The 16,881-nt window shown below is 46.8% G+C and overlaps 1 protein-coding gene across 1 annotated transcript in view; it reads left to right on the forward strand.

The window, feature by feature from the left end:
- Positions 1 to 701: 701 nt before the first annotated feature.
- Positions 702 to 16,881, forward strand: part of FBXO34 (F-box protein 34) — a 38,512-nt gene continuing 22,332 nt past the window's right edge. Inside the window, 2 exon segments of the mRNA XM_050334836.1 lie at positions 702 to 1,123; positions 13,715 to 13,793. The gene's annotated coding sequence lies outside the window, so the exon portion shown is untranslated.

The raw sequence follows: 16,881 nt of genomic DNA on the forward strand, positions 1-16,881 counted from the left end.
GCTCCGCGGCGCCCGTGCTCCGGCCCCGCTCCGGGTAGGCTCCGCGGGCGCGGCGGTGGGTGGCTGGGTGGGTGGGTGTGCGCCGGGCCCGGCGCGGTGCGGGGCAGGTGGGCGGCCGAGCGGCCAGCGGGGCCCGCCCGCGCTCCGCCGGCCATGGCGGCGGCGGGGCCGCTGCCCGCCCGCAGGACGGGGCCGCGCCGAGGGCTCCGCGCCCCGCTCCGCGCTCTTTCACCCGGTCGTTTTAACGCTCCCCCTCCCGGCGCCCGCCGCTCCCCGGGGGGGTTTATCGCGCTGCCTGCCCTGCCTTGCCCTGCCCTGCCTTGCCCTGGCAGCGCTCCCGCGGCTCTCCCGGCCCGGGAGCGGCCCCGTCCCCCCCCCTTCGCCCCGCACCGCCGGGTCACCGTGCGGGGCTCGGGGCATCCCCGTCCCCCCCGCGGTTGCGTAACGCGACCGTCCCACGCGTGGCCGTGGGGACGCAGCCCCGCTGCTCTCCGCCTTCTCGCGGACCTGCTTTTCAAAACGCCCCCTTCCCCTCCCTTATCTTTTTTCCCCCAAAATTTTGCTCAACCGACTTGCGGTCACTTCCTGGTCCTGTTTTTTCTTTTTTTTTTTTTTTTTCCCCTGCACAGCTTTCCCCCCCACCCCGTCACCCCCCGTGTTTCACGCATCGGTCAAGCTCTTCGCAGGGAGGGGTTGTGAACTCGGTGAACATAAACAGCGATCCAAAAGATCCAATAGCTTTAATCGCTGTTAGATGCTGCGATAACGCTCGAATAACGTGTTCACGTGGGGGGTGGCGTAAGAACCTAAGGAAAGGTTAAAAGTACAATTGCAGTGGAAGTGATTTCTCCTCGGAATTACTTCCTCTAAGGCCTCACTCGAAACAGTGTAGCTTTTAATTTCTTCAGTAAACCGACGTTATTGGCTTGCGCAGTGCCGCTTCCAGTTGGAGAAATCTTGTATCAGCCGGAGGAGTGGATCTAAGGCTTGTCCTGCGAGGTGCTTCGTACAACGCCCAACAGCCGCGTTACGTCCCTGCTCTGCTTTTAAATAACCGGCTTGGATGGGGCTGTAAGAGCTCAGCTCTGGCAGCCTGGGCTGCAAAACCCGCCTGCGAGGCTGTGTGAGTACTCCAGTGGTTGACCCTGCCCTGCTGAGCGCTGTCCTGGCCGTGCCACAGCGCCGGGAATCCGGTTTTGGGGACATGCAGGGTGGCTGTGGAACCCGGGAACGTGCGGCGCAGGCTCGGGTCGCGAGTCCTAATGAGTGTTTGCGTTGGTGCTTCGTGTTTTCTCGGATGAAGGGTTTTACATACTTGGCCATTATAATTGTCTGTCACCCCGAGAGAAGAGCCAGAAAAAAAAACCCTAAGAGCCAAGCGTGGAGGTAGGCAGTGGTTTCGAAAGTCCAAAGTCTAAACAACCAGTAAATGCCTGTAGGTTGTGAACGTTGTTACTGCTCAACGTGCAGGCAGCGAAATGACTAACAAAAAAAAAAAAAAATTAATCTAGTTCTGTCCTCCTTTTGCGCCATTTGATCAGCATTGTCCGGACAAATGACATCCTGCTCAGGCTTTTGAGCTGCTCGTTCTTGGGTGTTCAGAAGAATTCCTAATGGGAATCTGGTTCCATGGGTGTTGTGTCGAGGGTTTTTTTTGGTGGTTTTTTTTTTCCCTCCCCTTAAAATCTTAACTGGAAGCCTTTTACAGTGTTTTGATTCCTTTTTAATAAATGGCTAATCCCTTGCTGCAGGGGATGGGAGTGTTTTGAGCGCAGCGGTTTTGGGTCCTGAGGGCTGGGGGAAGGGAGAGCCTTGTCTTGCTTTCCAACAGCCACCCTCCTTCCCCAGGCCCGAGTGAAAGAGCCTTATTGACTGATTTTGAAGGTAACGTGCCCAATTCTCCTCTTACACGCTCAAAACCATAAATTTGCCGTAGCACGGGGGCTTTGGAGGGGAAGAAATGGAATGTCAGGGAGCCTGGGCTTCATCACGAGCAGCCCGGTAACAAAGGCAGTGTCTGTTAATTGCCTCGCGCTTATCAAAATCTCCCCTGCTAATGACAAAGTAACATTTTAATAGGTGTGAAAAGTTGTGGGATTTGATTTAATACCACTGTCTTAAAACCACCCTGCGTGCTCTGTATGACTAAGTTGTCTCTCTCATATTTAATTGGGGAACGAGCAGAGACTGAGGAGGAAGCTGGGAATGTTTCACTTGCACTAAACGCTCTCTGAAATCTTTTCTCCGTTTAGAGAAGGGTGGTGAGGGATTGTGAGCGGCTTGTCAAGTGCTGAGCTGCAACTAAGTGTCTTATAGGGTATAAAACATCATTCTGTGCGTCTCTTTCAGTTTGGAAGCTCGTTTTGTAGCACGCTCTGGGTGTTCACAGAGACTGGCCCGTAGTTCCCATGCCAGGAAGGAGTGTGGTTTTGGGGTATGGAGGTGCCAAGTTAACTCTGTGGCGATGTGAAGTTGAATATTGTATAGTGTGTGCACAATACCACCGAGGTAATAACTGACCCTGAGGTTCCAGGTGTCAACACATTCATCACAATGTGTTATTTTCGCTTCTCACTGCCCTGTAGCACATCCAAACAGGCATTTTGGGATAATCCTCACGCACTGGTGGCTGTATTCCCAGCAGATATGGCACATTTTAATATTCCTGTTGCAGGTTTGATACCTGGATTCAGAGAAGGGAGCAGCTTTTCTTGTACCTGAATAGTTGAGCCTACGAGGAAAACGCAGGACCGATCCCAAGCCTGTCATTAAAGATAATGTAGCTTGGGAAGCACCTCTCTTGCCCTTGTCTGCTGGGATTTTTTTGGCTCTTGTGGATTATTTGGTCATCAGATGTATCACTGGATGTTCCTATACATTTAAGCTTTCGAAGGAGACCTTGGTTTAGTGAAAGTTGTTGGTTAGAAATCCTCGTCCTGGCTCTGTAAGCTCTGCAGGAAGGAGGGCACAGGAATGCTGCTTTGGTATGTGTGGCTGCTCCGTTTTTATTTGTACCATATTTTTAGCTGGTTTTGTTTTCTAAGCTGTTTTGATTCTATTAACTTATTAAACATAGGATCTGTTAAAGTCAGTGTGATGGACACTTTTTAATGTATGAACATCGTCCTTTTCTTAAAAATGTCCTCCTTTCTCACCCCTAAAATACGAATCAGGATCATCGCCCCTAGTGCAGATTCTGGCTCTAATTGTGGGATTTGTGTTTGGAATTTGCATTGTAGTTGTGGAATTAGCCTTTATCCCCCGAATAACTTCTCTTTTTCTGGTCTGTGTTGTGGAAGGGGGATATCTGCTGTATCACTTGCTAATCCTGCTGTTGCAGTTTCGTGCCTGGAGCACAACTGGAGCTGTATTTACCACTGCAGGCCTGGTGGTTGGTTTAATCTGGCTATTTTGGGTGTCAGACCCAGAGAAATCGCAGCAGGACTGGCTGGTGCGGGCATGGGATGGGCTTGTTGACTCTCATCAGCGGTGCCATGACCTGGCTGTCCAAATTTGGGCGTCTGCAGCGTCATTGCAATGGGTGTCAGGGGAAGATGGATTAAATATAGCTCAGGTGTGCCTAAACATGTTGCAGTTGCTCCTCCTGGTGCAGCACAGAGCTAATAGGAATGTTTACACAGATCACCTTCCTACACACTGGAGGTTCAACCACCCCTTTGGTAGCAAGTTGCTGCTGGGGCAGCCACATGACTGCTTAAAGCTGTTTGGAAAGTAAAAATACCCTCCAGAGGGATGCATGGATGGCTGCTAAGAAAATGTCAGCTGTAAAAAAAAAAAAAATTAAATATATTAGTCAGAAATGGCCGACTGGTATCTTGGGGTGCAGAAAACAGCGCTTGCCCCTCCCTTCACCCCCCCCCCCATGTGATTAAAAAAATAATCCTGCTTCAGAAGCTGCTCTGTCTGCAGTTCACAGCGAAGTGATGGCATTTAGGTAGCAGGGAGGCAGAATTCCTGCCAGTTAAAATCCTGCTGTCCTAATGTGCCATTCTGTGCAGTGCTTGGAAGCTAATATACAGTGTTCTTCTGCCTTGCAGCAAAACAACTAGTGATTAAAAATTCAGCAGATGCTGTGGTTCACTTAACTACTTGTTCTTGCATCATTCAGGTCATATCACACAATTAATGTTGCTAATGTTCAATCTAGCCTTTTTTTTTTTTTTTTTTTGCTCTAAGAATGGAAATTATCTGAACTACCATGGGATTTACAGAACTGTTTTGGCAGGAACTGGGCTATGCAAAGTAAAGTTATTCAGGACTGTTTTCGCCCTTCCCCTAACTTGGAAAAAAATCTTCTTTTGATTTCAGCAATATTATTTGTTCGTGCCAGACAGGGCTTTCATTTCTGCAGCTTTTCTGACTTTAGAAAAATCAAAGTGTTTTCTTTTGATTGCTTTGAGATAAATGAGACTCCCCAGTTGAGAAGGAAGAGGGGGAGAGCACGATAGGTGTAAGTGCTTGCTTTCTTACTTAAACTCGGTGTTTCCTTTGGCCCCAGAAGTGTTTTTGTAAGAGAATTCTCATTTTGTTGCGGGCAGGGTTTCTGCTGCTTTCAGGACATCCACTTCTGACTCGCACAGTTTTGGTTAACAGCGTTCAATCCACCGTGTCACTCACTTGACTTTTAAATTAGAGTTAAACTTTGCTTTCCCCTCCCCGTGTTTCCTTTCATGATGTGAGTTTTAGGGTTCTTTTTTTTTTTGTAGCGCACGCAGATTCCAGAGGTCTTTTCTGGGCTACCCCGAAGTAATAACCGTGTAGCAAGACTTGCAGCTTGTTTTCACTTCCTGAGAGAAACCGAATTCCGAGTGTGGAGCACAGGTGGGGTATTTTGGTCAAGGGCACTCCTGAGGCTCAGCAATCGCTGGAGAACTGCAGGGCTGAGGAGGAGGTTGTGTCTTTTTTTAAGTGTGAAGTGGCAGATCAGTGTCAGGAGTGGAGAAGGTGAATTTATGTTACAGTGTATGACACACAATGAAGGAGGGATGTGCCTGTGAACCAGGTTTTGGAGCAGTGATGGGCAAAACCAGGAGACTTTCTATTTACAGGTGTTGTTTCAGCTGGCAGTTGGGATGACTTTTTGTGATCTGTCAATTAGCACATCAAGAGGATGTATTTTTAGTCGAGGCAGACATTTTTTCTTTGGAGAAACCTGTTTGGACTATTAACTCTAGGTGTACTTTGAGAGAACTTGTCTCAACTAAACTGTCAGCAGTCAGTTTGAAAAATGAAAGTCTTAAATATGCAAACCCTCCCCCCTTCCAGCCTCTTCAGTGGTCCTGTTTAGAATGATGGAAGAGAAGGATTCAGACTGACTTTGGCATATTCCTGCTTCCATGAGTGCGTGTATCCAACATGCTGTACTTGCAGAGTTGATATTCAGGATAATGTGTTTAATCTCCAATTGCAAAAGCAAAAAAAAAAAAAAAAAGATATCTTCACACATAGCTATTTCCATCTGCTGGAAAAATAAGAGCGAGGCTAACTTCATCACTTATTTGGGACCTGCTTTTTTGCTGTGCTAATTACTATGTATGAACTTTGGGAATTTGCATAATTTTTTGGCAAACCTAAGCGGCAGCCATTTAATTTAGAATTTTATTAACTTGAAACGTCCCTAGCAAACTCCTGAGCTGCTTCTGGTTTCATTCTGTGATTTTGGTGTTTCACAAAGTTTGCTTTAGAAAGCTTCAGTAACTTTTTTCTCCATGCAGTGACTTTATAAAAGTAGCAGCAGCTCACTGCCACTTTCAACCTGCAGTCTAATGCAAAATTCCTTTTGTCAATCAACTAAAAAACTGTTGAAGTTAATTTCTTATAAAAAAACCTGAAGCAGTAAAATTAGAAGGTAGGCTTTGCTCGCTCCTCTGCAGTGTGAGATGAGCTCTGGAAATATTTTAAGTGTAGCTGCATTTCAAAAAGTAACCTTGGGGAAACTGGGGCATGTCAGGTCTGGTCCTAATTCCACTAAAAGCTGGTCTCATGATGTGAATTTTTAAGCTCCAAAGAGTTTGGATGTAAATTCATCTCTGCAGATAGCTACTAAATGTTCTTTCTCACCGAAAGGCTGGGTTTTGACACATTTTCAGCTCCCCAAGATATCTAGTCATGCCTTTTCCACTCGGTTTGCTTCTGTTTTTGTGACCTCCACCTTTCACTGACTTTGCTGGTTGGCCGTCAGTGTGATCTGTAAAATCCTGAAGCAGTTGGAATTTTGTAGCAGAAAAATACTGTCTGCTTTATTGGAATGCTTTTATTTGGAATCAGCTCTTTATGTCCTGATTTTCTGTTGGATGCAATAGACTGGATTAATTTTAAAATCTGAAATATCCGTGCCCGATTTCTGTCTCAGTACCAACAGGAACTTCCAATGTTGCTCTGTGCAGTTGCAGTCCCGAGTCTTTGTCCCTCTTTCCTCCTCCCTCTTACTCCGTTGATCACTTAAAAATGCAGGTTTTTTTCCTCAGGATGAGCGGGGTTATATTGCCAGACTCTTTAATTCCTCTCTAATTGGCAGAAAGCCAGGCATAAAATCTTCTTCATAAGTCACTCTAGAGATTTCTTTGTATGTGCTATTATTTTCTTTGCGTGCTAACATCAGTGAAAATATTTCTTCTTTTTTTTTTTTTTTTTTTTTTGCTTTTCCTCCCCCCCCCCAAGTCTAGACCAGGCATAATTAGGCTCGTGTCTATGTGTAGGCTTGGGTGTTGCCACGCTGCGAGCCCAGCGAGCAATTTGAAGTCCTTGGGCAGTTTGAGACCAAAATTTCTTGTAGCATCAAAGGCAGCAGCTATCCCTCTGCATCTGGGTAGGTGAAACAATTTTCTGGTGTACCTAAACTTCAAAGACTGACTCGTGGCTTGTGCCTGTGGTCTGGCTTTCTGCAGCGTGTCACACTCACACCAGAGGCTATGTTTTCAAAAATGGTTTGGACCCTGGCTTTCAAGCAGGACTTGTGCATCAGTGATAGAGGCTGAGTGTTGAGCTGGGGTTTGTGTTCACTGATTCATGTGCATCCCAATTCTCTTGATTTATGAAGCTCCTCGTTGAGGTCTTCGTGTTGAACTTTGCCTCTGTTGCAAAGAGTAAAAATCCTTCCCATCCGTGAAGCCTTTGCTCTTGCCTTGGGCCTCTTAATGTTTTTGTCTTCAGAGGTTTTGTGCTTCCTCCCCTCCTGACTCCTGAGGTGGAGAGAAGCTGCCTGTAAACACTTATGGAAGGCCTGGTAGCTTGAGACAAGTGTCAGGGATTTGGTAAGGGAATTCTAAAAAAAAAAACCCCAAACCCATAAGGAAAACTTGTTCCCTGAAAATGGGTTTGTACACCTCGATTTAACCATCAGGGCACCAGAACTTGCCATCAGCTGTGGGTCAGGCTGTTAGTGCCTCTCATTTTGTCATTTAATTTCCTCTCTAGAGGAGGATGACACTCTACCATTGTTTTTTTGGTTTTTTTTCTCAATGAGGTAACTTTATCTTAATAAACACGTGAATGAAGTGATGCAGAGAGTGCTTGTTTATGCGCCTGAAATCGAAGTAAATCTGCTGCTGCTCCTGAAAGTGGGGCTGTGGGAGGATTACTGATAGCAGTGAATCCGTCTTCCGTGGTGTTAAGGGGAAAAAAAAAACCCCACATCCCTGTCTTTTAAAATGCTTATGGATATTTTTTTTTTTTTAGGGCTGCAGATGTAGTCATATTAAAATGTAAAATAACTTGCTTCGCATCGGTCTCGCAGCAGAAGCAGTTGGAGACGTGGCTTTGGTACAAGTTACTGGGAATTCTCTTTCAGTGCAGCTTTGCTTTACAGCCTGTGCTGTGCAGTTTGAGTCATGCCTCCTCCATGGATGGATGGATGGGGCATGGGATGCCACCAGCAGTGGACTAAACCAATTTTCCTGATGATTGCCCTGTTCAGCTTTAACTGCTTGTGGGTCTGTTGAAATGCTGTCCAGGGGGATGTGTCAGCTGGAGGCCGTGGGGTAAATTGTAGGATAAATAGTAGCAGTTTACATACCTTTGTAGCAAATGTCTCTGCACACTCTGCTTGCCTTATTTTTTTTTTTTTTAAAAGGTCTTTTCCTTCTTTTGAGATGTATCCAGTGAGGAAAGGGTTGGGTATGGATTTTGTGAGGTGTTAACAGCTTCATCCCTGGCCTGGCTGAATCCAAGGAAGTGAAGGCACCAGCACATCCTGCAGGGATGGCCCATTGTCTTTGGGAAAATGTTTTTAAGAAATGGGAAAGAACTTTAACTTGGAAAAAGGTCAAGGAACTTAATCCGTGTGTAAAATTTTTGCATCAGTAGTGAACCTATAAAGAACGAGTTAATTTTGTTGCATTAATAGCGGTTGTTAATTTCTTTTTTATTTAATTTTTTTTTTTTTTTTTTTTTAAGGTCTGGGGGAATCTCCCTTGTCCTTCCAGCTCTTCGTTGTGTTCCTGGGGTCGCAGAGGGAGAAACTTTACTGGGATACACATGAGGCAGAGGCTGTTGGGGGAAGCCATGTCTTTAATTAGACCCCAATGGGTATTGCTGGGGTGGAGGAGAGGAGAGGAGAGGAGTGAGCTTTGGAGCCTGAATAAATGCCAACGTGCATTTTATGGGAATTGCTGTTTGGAATCAGGGATTTACTGTGAGTTGCCACTTGGCTGTGGGGTGTCTGGGGCCTTTCTGCCTCTCCCAGCTCTTAGAAAGCTACATCTACCACTTCTCAAACATAAAACACAGCTCTTTAAGGGAAGGGAGGGTAAATGAGCCAGGTAAAATGAGCCAGGCTGGAGTCAGTAAAACTATCCAGAGTGCCAGCAAGCAATACCTGTGTCCTGGGTTTAATATATTCACTTCCCAGTGATCGTGCCCAGGAGGATTAAATGAGAGATGCTTTAACTTAAAAGCTGGTAGGTACAGCACTGCTTTTTTTGTCCCTCTGAAAAGTGGTTTGCTTTTACTGAAACAGCTAAATGCAGGCATGTTAAGCTTAAATATATAAGTGTGTGGGGGTACCTGAGAAAGCATCCCATTAGGTAACCCGGTAACTTTCTCCTGGGAAGATGCTGAGAATATCACCTTTGCTGCCAGTCAGGGCCAAGACAGGCTTGTTAGCAGCTTGTGACAGCCCTACTTTGCTTTGTGGGTATTTTAAATGAGGGTAGCAGAGCTAGAGGAAGAGGTGATAACGTCTGTGCTGGCTTTTTTCTTGTTAGGGGGGTGGCAGAGGAGGAGATAGGACTAATTGCATACCTTCCAATTCCAGTTACTTCATTACAGAATAATCATTGGAGCAGCCCTGCAATCTGCTCTGATAGCAGATAAGTGGTGTGGCTCCAAGCACTTCAATCTAAACAAAACTTAAGTGCTTTTTCCTTTTTCCCTGGAGTGAAACTGTAATTTCGTTGTGTGAATGTTCGCCAGGACGAAGTTGTTTTCGCAGCTGTCATGAAGCTTCTCTGGGCTTTGTGTGTGTTAGAGGTATGTCCCCAGTGGATGTAGCAAAAATATCCCAAAATACTGCATTCCCTTACCTGGCAGCTTCAGTTGAAGGCTCTCCAAGTGTTTGCCAGGTGAAGGTTTGTTTAGCATTGACGTTGGATGTCTCAAAGGGTTTAGATATAAACCGGTGAGGGTTTGGATTATATTCCTTTCTGTAGCAGGACATGCTAATTAGGTTCTCTGTCTGCATTAGGCCCTGAAATAGTCAAATTGAAGAGCCTGAGCACATCTCTGCTGCTTCAGAATATGAGAGTGGTCTCATTGACAAATGGTGTCATTTTTGGTTCTGCAGTGTAGAAATGGTGTTAAATGCAATCTGTGCAATGTGAGAGAGAATGATTGGGCAGAGCTTTAGAGAGGGATTTGGTCTTTCTTTGAAATGGGATAAAAATGTGTTTGTGCACCAGGCTGAATCCTGAGAAGTCACAACATCCTTGAATGGTTTGGGTTGGATCCTTGTTCCAACCCCCTGCCATGGGACACCTTCCACTATCCCAGGTTGCTCCAAGCCCGGTCCAGCCTGGTCTGGAACATTTCCAGGGATGGGGCAGCCACAGCTTCTCTGGGCAACCTGTGCCAGTGTCTCCCAAAATACCTTCTTGGAACTGATGTTGGTGGTGGTGACTTTGAGGTACCGGCTGAGGGCCATGAGAGCACTGCAGACAAGTGCCTGGATCCTGCTCAGTGCAGTACTGGCCAAACCATAAACTTCTGTCAGGCTCTTTTTTATTTTTTTTTTTTTTTTTACTGGACTGCCACAGAACTGTTAAATCTGATCTGTTCCTAAAAAGACAGCTGACTGTGCAATCTGAGCCACATAAAATTCTTTGTCTCCGCTTTGGACTTGAATGGAAAAGTAGTTTGTTTTCGCATTAAATCGACCTCAACTGTCGCTGCCCCAAAGGGGGTCTGTTCTTGCAGGCTCTGCTTGGATGAGTGCTCTTGGCCCTTGCTGTGTTTCAGTGTAAGCCTGCTCACTCAGATCAGGACAATGGGAGGATGGTAACACACCGAGACAGATACTTGTTAGCAGGTTAAATGTTCTGGGAAAGAAAATGGAATAACACTTTTTACGAGTTAATGGTTTTGGTAAGTTTGGGCTTGGTTGTGTCGGTTGTAACTCTGCTGATAGGGTTGATCGTGTAGGTCCAGCTGCAGCTTTAAGAGCTCTTGGAATAAATAAGGTGAAGTGATGGTGAATTTCAGAGGATTAAAGAGTATGAGGCCCATTTCATGGGGTCTTATATTTTTAAGGCGGCTTTCAGGGGGGAAAGGCCCAAACGTGCTTTGCAAAGGGACCTGTTCATCGTGTGCTGTAGTGGATCCAGGCTTTGATAAGAACAGTGGGGCTTCTTTTAATGACATGAACTGCATCACCTTTTTTAAATTAGGTATTTATTTATTTGTATAATATACAGGGGGAAAAATACTTCTTTCCTGTGCTGTGCAGGTGACCACACACTGGAACAGATTGCCTAGAGAGGCTGTGGAGTTTCCCTCACTGGAGGTATTTCAGAACCCTCTGGACACAATCCTGTGCCACGTGCTCTGAGATGATCCTGCTTGGGTGGGAAGGTTGGACCAGACGACCCACTGTGGTCCCTTCCAACTTAAACCTTCCTGGGATTCTGTGGAAATCTGTAGCCGATCAGACTCCTGCAATCCCTTTTCAGCCACTGATGCTGCAGGGACAGGAGGCTGGCAGGCTGGGTTGGGTATTGCCTGAATAAAAACCAGGATTAATCCCAGAGTGCTACCTGGCAGCAGGGCTCCCTGACCCCCAGCCTGCTGTGGAGACCGACCCAGAGCGATCTTTGCCACAGTTTCCTTGGGAGAATATTGTAGGATGTGAGTCTTGTGTGGGAGTACCACACTGCCTTTGTAAGGAAAAGAAGGCAGAAGATGGGCTGTGGTGTGATGACTTTTGTGTTGGCCAACCTGCTCCGAGGGTAACGTAGATGGAAAGGGACTTGCCTGTGAACAGGAGGTTCAGCTGGGTAGTCAGGAAGGGTCTGCAAAGCACAGCTCCTTTCCTATGAGAGGGCAGAGCTCCTCCACCTGTAAACACCATGACAAACAGCAAGATTTTGGCATCTTTTGTGTTGACATGAACTGCTGGCTCGTAAAACGGTGTCTCTCACAGATGTCTCAAACCCACAGTGTTAGTTGTTGTGTGTGCTGTTGTGTTCCCCTTCTCCAGTAAAAAAAGCTAATCCTACCTTCTCAAAAGGGTCCATTTGCCTTCCCAGTGCCGTGCTCGGTGTTTTTTGGAACTGGTCTTCAGTCTGTGCAGGTTGACAAGGCTCTTGTGACCGTCTGGGGAGGGTGAGTTGACTTACTCGTGCTCCGCTCCTTGTCTTGAAGTGCGTTAACTGAGCTCCCACGGCAACCCCCCAGCCTTGGCTCTTCTCAGGCCTCTGTTTACCCCTAAATGGTTGTGTTGTGCCTTGGTGCTTCCTTCCTCTCCTCCTTGTGTTTGGCTCAGGGCTTCGATGGCCCCTCTGGAGCATCACGTGGGTGCTGGGACCGGCACACGTGACTGGGGCAGTAGATGGGGACTGTCCACAGGTTTTTGCACATTGATGTGTTCATGGGCTGGGATGGCTGCCCTGGGACTTCTCATGTGCTTCCACTTCCAGTACTTAGTTACCCTCCATCCTGACTGTAGAAAATGAATTGAAGGCAAATTATCCTTTGCTGGAGACTTTTCTAGGGGAAAAAAGGTTTAATGAGTATCTGAAGGGCCACAATCCTCTGGATTGTGTGTGGTGTCATGTGGCTGTGAGCAGGTTTTCCTTATTGCAGGAGCTGGATTGATTCCTCAGGGCTGGATAGCATCTGATTTTTATGTGAGGGAGGGGGGAAAGCTGCCTGACTTTAATCTGAATTTACTAGGTAGTTAATAAGAAAGACCTCTGCCCTGAGAAACTCGCTCAGCTGATGTTGTGTTGCAGGAGCTCCATGGAGATGAAGCCTGCTGGCTTTATTTTGCTCTGAAATCCCTTTGGCTTAAAGCTGCTTCCAGAATCTCATCCTCAGTGGTACTTCAGGCTTGTGACAGGGGAACCTGCTGGGTGTTAAGGGGGCTGAGACTGAGGCAGAGCCTGGATGTTTTGGTGGCTGAGAGGTGACACTGGCCCGTGGAGCTTGTCCTTCAGGTGACAGGCACGTTGCTGAGGGCAGTGTGCCTCTGCCTGCCTCTTCCCTTTGTAATCTGCAATTTGTATTTCAAAGCAGAGGGATTTAAGGTGTTTTCTGTGCAGTTGTGGTCGGTGGGAGCAATTAGGTGCCGTGGTGAGTGGCACTGGAGCTGCCGGTGGTGGCTTGGTTGCGTAAGCTGGCGTTGCTAAAGCAGCAAGTGAAGGTATTTGCAGCAGTCACTTGGAAACTGGGATAACTCAGGTCTGAATCAGGCTCAGGCTCAAACAGGTTGTGGAATTTATTTATACAACGCCACCACCGGGGCGTGTGACGTGTCAGAGCCAAACAAACAGCGGTTCCCAGCCCCAGGGCTTGTGTTGGGTGTTAGATAACGAGGCATGGGGTAATTACAGCCAGGGACATGGGTGGAGGGGTTAGGAGAAGGGTGAGGGTTACATGACATGTGCCTTGTTAATGGAGAAACTGTGGGTGTGCCCGGGGTTGTGGGGAGGATGGAGGTCAGCTTGGCAGAGGGAGGTGTCGAGTGACTTACGGGAGACACGTGGATTAAGGAGGGAAAGCGGAAGGAGGCAAAATGAAACCAGTCAAGGGTGCGGGGAGGGGCTGGTTCACACGGAAGCTGACGTGCAGAAGCAGTGCCACTCAAGGGTCTTGAGGAATTTGGGTGTTAGGGCAGCGACTGGGAACCCCTAAGCACATGTGTTTGATGGGAACAGAAGAACAGGTAAAGAAAGGGGGTCCAACCTGGCTGCTGGGAGCTCTGTGTTCCTCCTCTCTCTGCTGCCGTGGTGCCAAAGTGCCTTCTGCCCAGCCACCTGTAGTTGGTGGACTCTCTGGGGTGATTCACAGTCTTCAGTCAGCGCTGAAGACCTTGAGTTGGTGGAGCTCCACGTCAGCAGTGCATGGGTGGTTGTTCCCATGTGCCCTTTGCTCTGGGCAAATGGATCTTTTTTTTTTTTGTGTGTGTCTTAAGAGCTGCTTGGTGGTTGTAACACTGTTACTGTGTCACTAATTTCCTTTTTCCTTCCCTTTTGCCCTTCAGAAATGCCATTCTCGTGAGTGTGCAAGGAACCTACAGAACTGTAATGTCTAACCCTACATGGAATAACAACTCTTGGAAGGTACCACCCTTTTTTAACTACGTGGCTTTGTTACAGGTCGGGTTAATGATGATCTTTTGCTTTCACAGCTCGAAATCGAAGAACTGTTGTCTTATGTAATGCTGTCTCTTGGAAAGGGCTGGCAGGGCTGTGATGCTCCAGCCTCTGATTCCCAGAAAAACTGTGCAACCCAACCCTTGGCCTGGGGTGCTGGTGGGGGCCAGTTTCTCTGTGAATGATCTCTTTAGGCAGGTCTGGTGTTGCCTTAGGAACAGATGGTGGTTTCTATTCAGAGAGCTGAACTAAGCTTTCTTCATACTTGGTGGCCATCCTTGGAAACATATTGCCCTTCTTCAGTGATGCACGATGGCTCATCTGTTTGTCTTCAGTGACCTTCTGGATCGTCTTTCCTGAGGCTTCCAGCCATATTTATAAGGAATATTGTGATAAAGTGCCGTTACACTTTAGCATTTAGATGGAAATGTCTTGGCTGTTTCGTGCTGCATTAACCAGCTCTGAGGCGTTGGCTTGTTCCGCTGTCTGATCCCGCAGTGATGCCATAATACTGAATTTTGGACTGCCCTGTACATTGCCATGGCAACAGACTGATGTCACACGCTCAAGGACATGACTTCAGTGTACGATCATGCAGAGGCACAATCAGATTTGTGGAGGAGAAAGCTGACTAATGCACATCTCAAAAGCAAACAAGGGGAATGCAGGTTACAGGCTGACCAAGCAAGGTGCCTCAGGACGAAAACTCCCCGCTTACAGAAGGGGCTGATCATGTCTTTAGGACAGGAACAGTTGTCTTGCTGAGCTTCTCTTTACCTTGGAGAAGCAGATGACTTGCAGGTGTCCCGTATCTTTAAAGCAGGTGGTGTTCTGGGGTGGGGAAAGGCTCTCTGGTTTCGGAGCTTTGGAAGGGCATTTCTTTGTTTTAATTTTAAAGAACTTCTCAGTGGTCTTGTAAGCACCCTGAGAGCACTTCAACTGGCTTAATGTTGTTCAAACAGTTTAATTGGTTTTCCAAAGCTTTTATTTTATCCATAACATTGGAAGGTGAAAGGGGAACTCCGCATCTGCATTACGGTCACATTTTCCTATATCCTATTAGCAGATTCCAAGATTGTTTAATGTGATCTCCACCCATTTCATTTGGCTGCAACCTTTGCTCCCATGAAAACAAGGCTGATTGTTCTGAATTGCTGTGTGTATGTGCTTTGGCACGGCATGAAGGTACCTATAATAACACAACCATTGTCTGGAAAAAAAAGGCAGTTTGCAGTAATAACTACAAATAAAAGGGTGCAGTGCCGGGGCAAGACAGATAATGGGTTGTTTTCCCACCCATTGCACGGAGGAGGCTCTCAACACGGTCACCCCTCAGCAGGACAGGGCTGCAGGGCTTCAGCCTGGGATGTGAATATTGGGAATAAGGGACCGAAATATTTGCACGCTGTTCCAAGTTTCCCTTTCCTGGCCGCGGTTCCATTCGCTCATATCTAGGGATGGGGAGGCTGAATGACTTTTGCACAATGCGCTGTTTTATTTGCATGCTGTGAGCGGTTTAACAAGTGTGTGTGTGCGTGTGCTAAATGGAGCATTCCCACTTTTTCAGTCAGCAGCTGACGTGCCCAGGAAAAAAAAAAGAAGGAAAAAAAAGGAAAAAGCGCCTTTAGGTTGAACAGTGGGGTTTTGAGGAGTGACACTGTGCTGTGTGTTCGTGCCAAGCCTGAAATGCTGTGAGATTCAGTAAAGAACCTCCTCAAACTCCTTCCTGCTGAAGGAATTTTTGCTCATCCCTGCACTTTTCGAGGAGTAAAAGCTGTTGTGGCGCGAGGTTCGGGAGCAACGCGATCGTTCTGAGCCTTTTGGCGTCCGGGGAGTCGGGGGTGTTTTAACAGAAACTGGCACTTCTTATGGCGAGTTTGGTGGCCTCCCAAGGACAGGAAGCTGTGGAGTGTTAAACAAGAGGCAGGGAAGGAGTTGAACAACCCCGTCTGTAAATCAGGATGCTTGAATTGAGATCCTGGCCTCGAGCTGAAAGGACTGGAAGCTCTGCAGGATCACAGTGATTCGAGCTGCTCTGCAGAACAAGAAGATAATGGTGATGGACTATCAAGAAGGCAGCCCTTGCTAAAAAAGAGGAGCCTTTGTGATACGGTGGAAGGGAAGGAAGTCTGGGGAACTTAGAAAAGGAACAGATGTTTTTGGAGGTGGGGAAAAAGTTAACTATCCCTGTAGTTTGCTCTTGCAGCGGAGCCAGCAGAAGGAACTTGATACCAAACAAAAGTAGGCACACCCAGGATTTAGCACAGGGATCCTGGAAAGCTGATTTTTTTTTTTTTTTTTCACAGCTGCAGTGCTTTTGTGTTTGACAAATAACCTTACACAGTGGCATCTTGCAGAGACAGATGTGAATAATATGTGTGAGTGTGTGCAGGGGTGTGTGTGTAGAAGTTTGAAGGTGCTTGCTGCTGTTCTTTAAACAGTAGAAAAAATACTGATGTATGAAATGATACTCCAAGTGGGGAGCCAGGAGGGGATGCAGTTCCCTGAGAGGGAAATAATGACAGAAGATGCATTAAAAAAGAGGGAGAGGCTGCTGCTAGGGTGTGTTTATGTACTGTGATGACTGCAAGTGTGATAGAACAGATTGCTGATCCTGTGTATCAAAGTACCAGTAGCGATGATTTTTCAAGTTGTTGAAACTTGCACCCACAAAAAAACCCTATATTTTGTTCTTCCTAATAGGTTGATCCACTGTAATTGACTGTGAAATAAACCTGGGGGAATTTTCCCATCTGTATGTGATGCACAGCTTCTTTGCTGACTACTTGGCAACGGCACCTTCAGATAATTAAAAGCTGTTTTTTAAACCCACTCTTCTTTCAACTCTTGTTTTTCTGCATCTTGCTACTTCTCTGAGAGCTGTCAGTCACTCTTCTGGTTAAGGTGTGAAAATCTAGATAATGTGCTTTCAGGAAAGGAAACCTGCATATGATCTCTTTACCTTTGAAAAAAACCTAGGTGAACATGTGAGGCTTTTTAACATGCACATCACCCCCTCCAGCCCTAAAAGTAACTCGGCTTTCCCAGTCCAGTG

This window comes from Myiozetetes cayanensis, unplaced genomic scaffold (genome assembly GCF_022539395.1).
Source record: "Myiozetetes cayanensis isolate MyiCay16 unplaced genomic scaffold, myiCay2020 scf6-25, whole genome shotgun sequence".
Classification (NCBI taxonomy): Eukaryota; Metazoa; Chordata; class Aves; order Passeriformes; family Tyrannidae; genus Myiozetetes; species Myiozetetes cayanensis.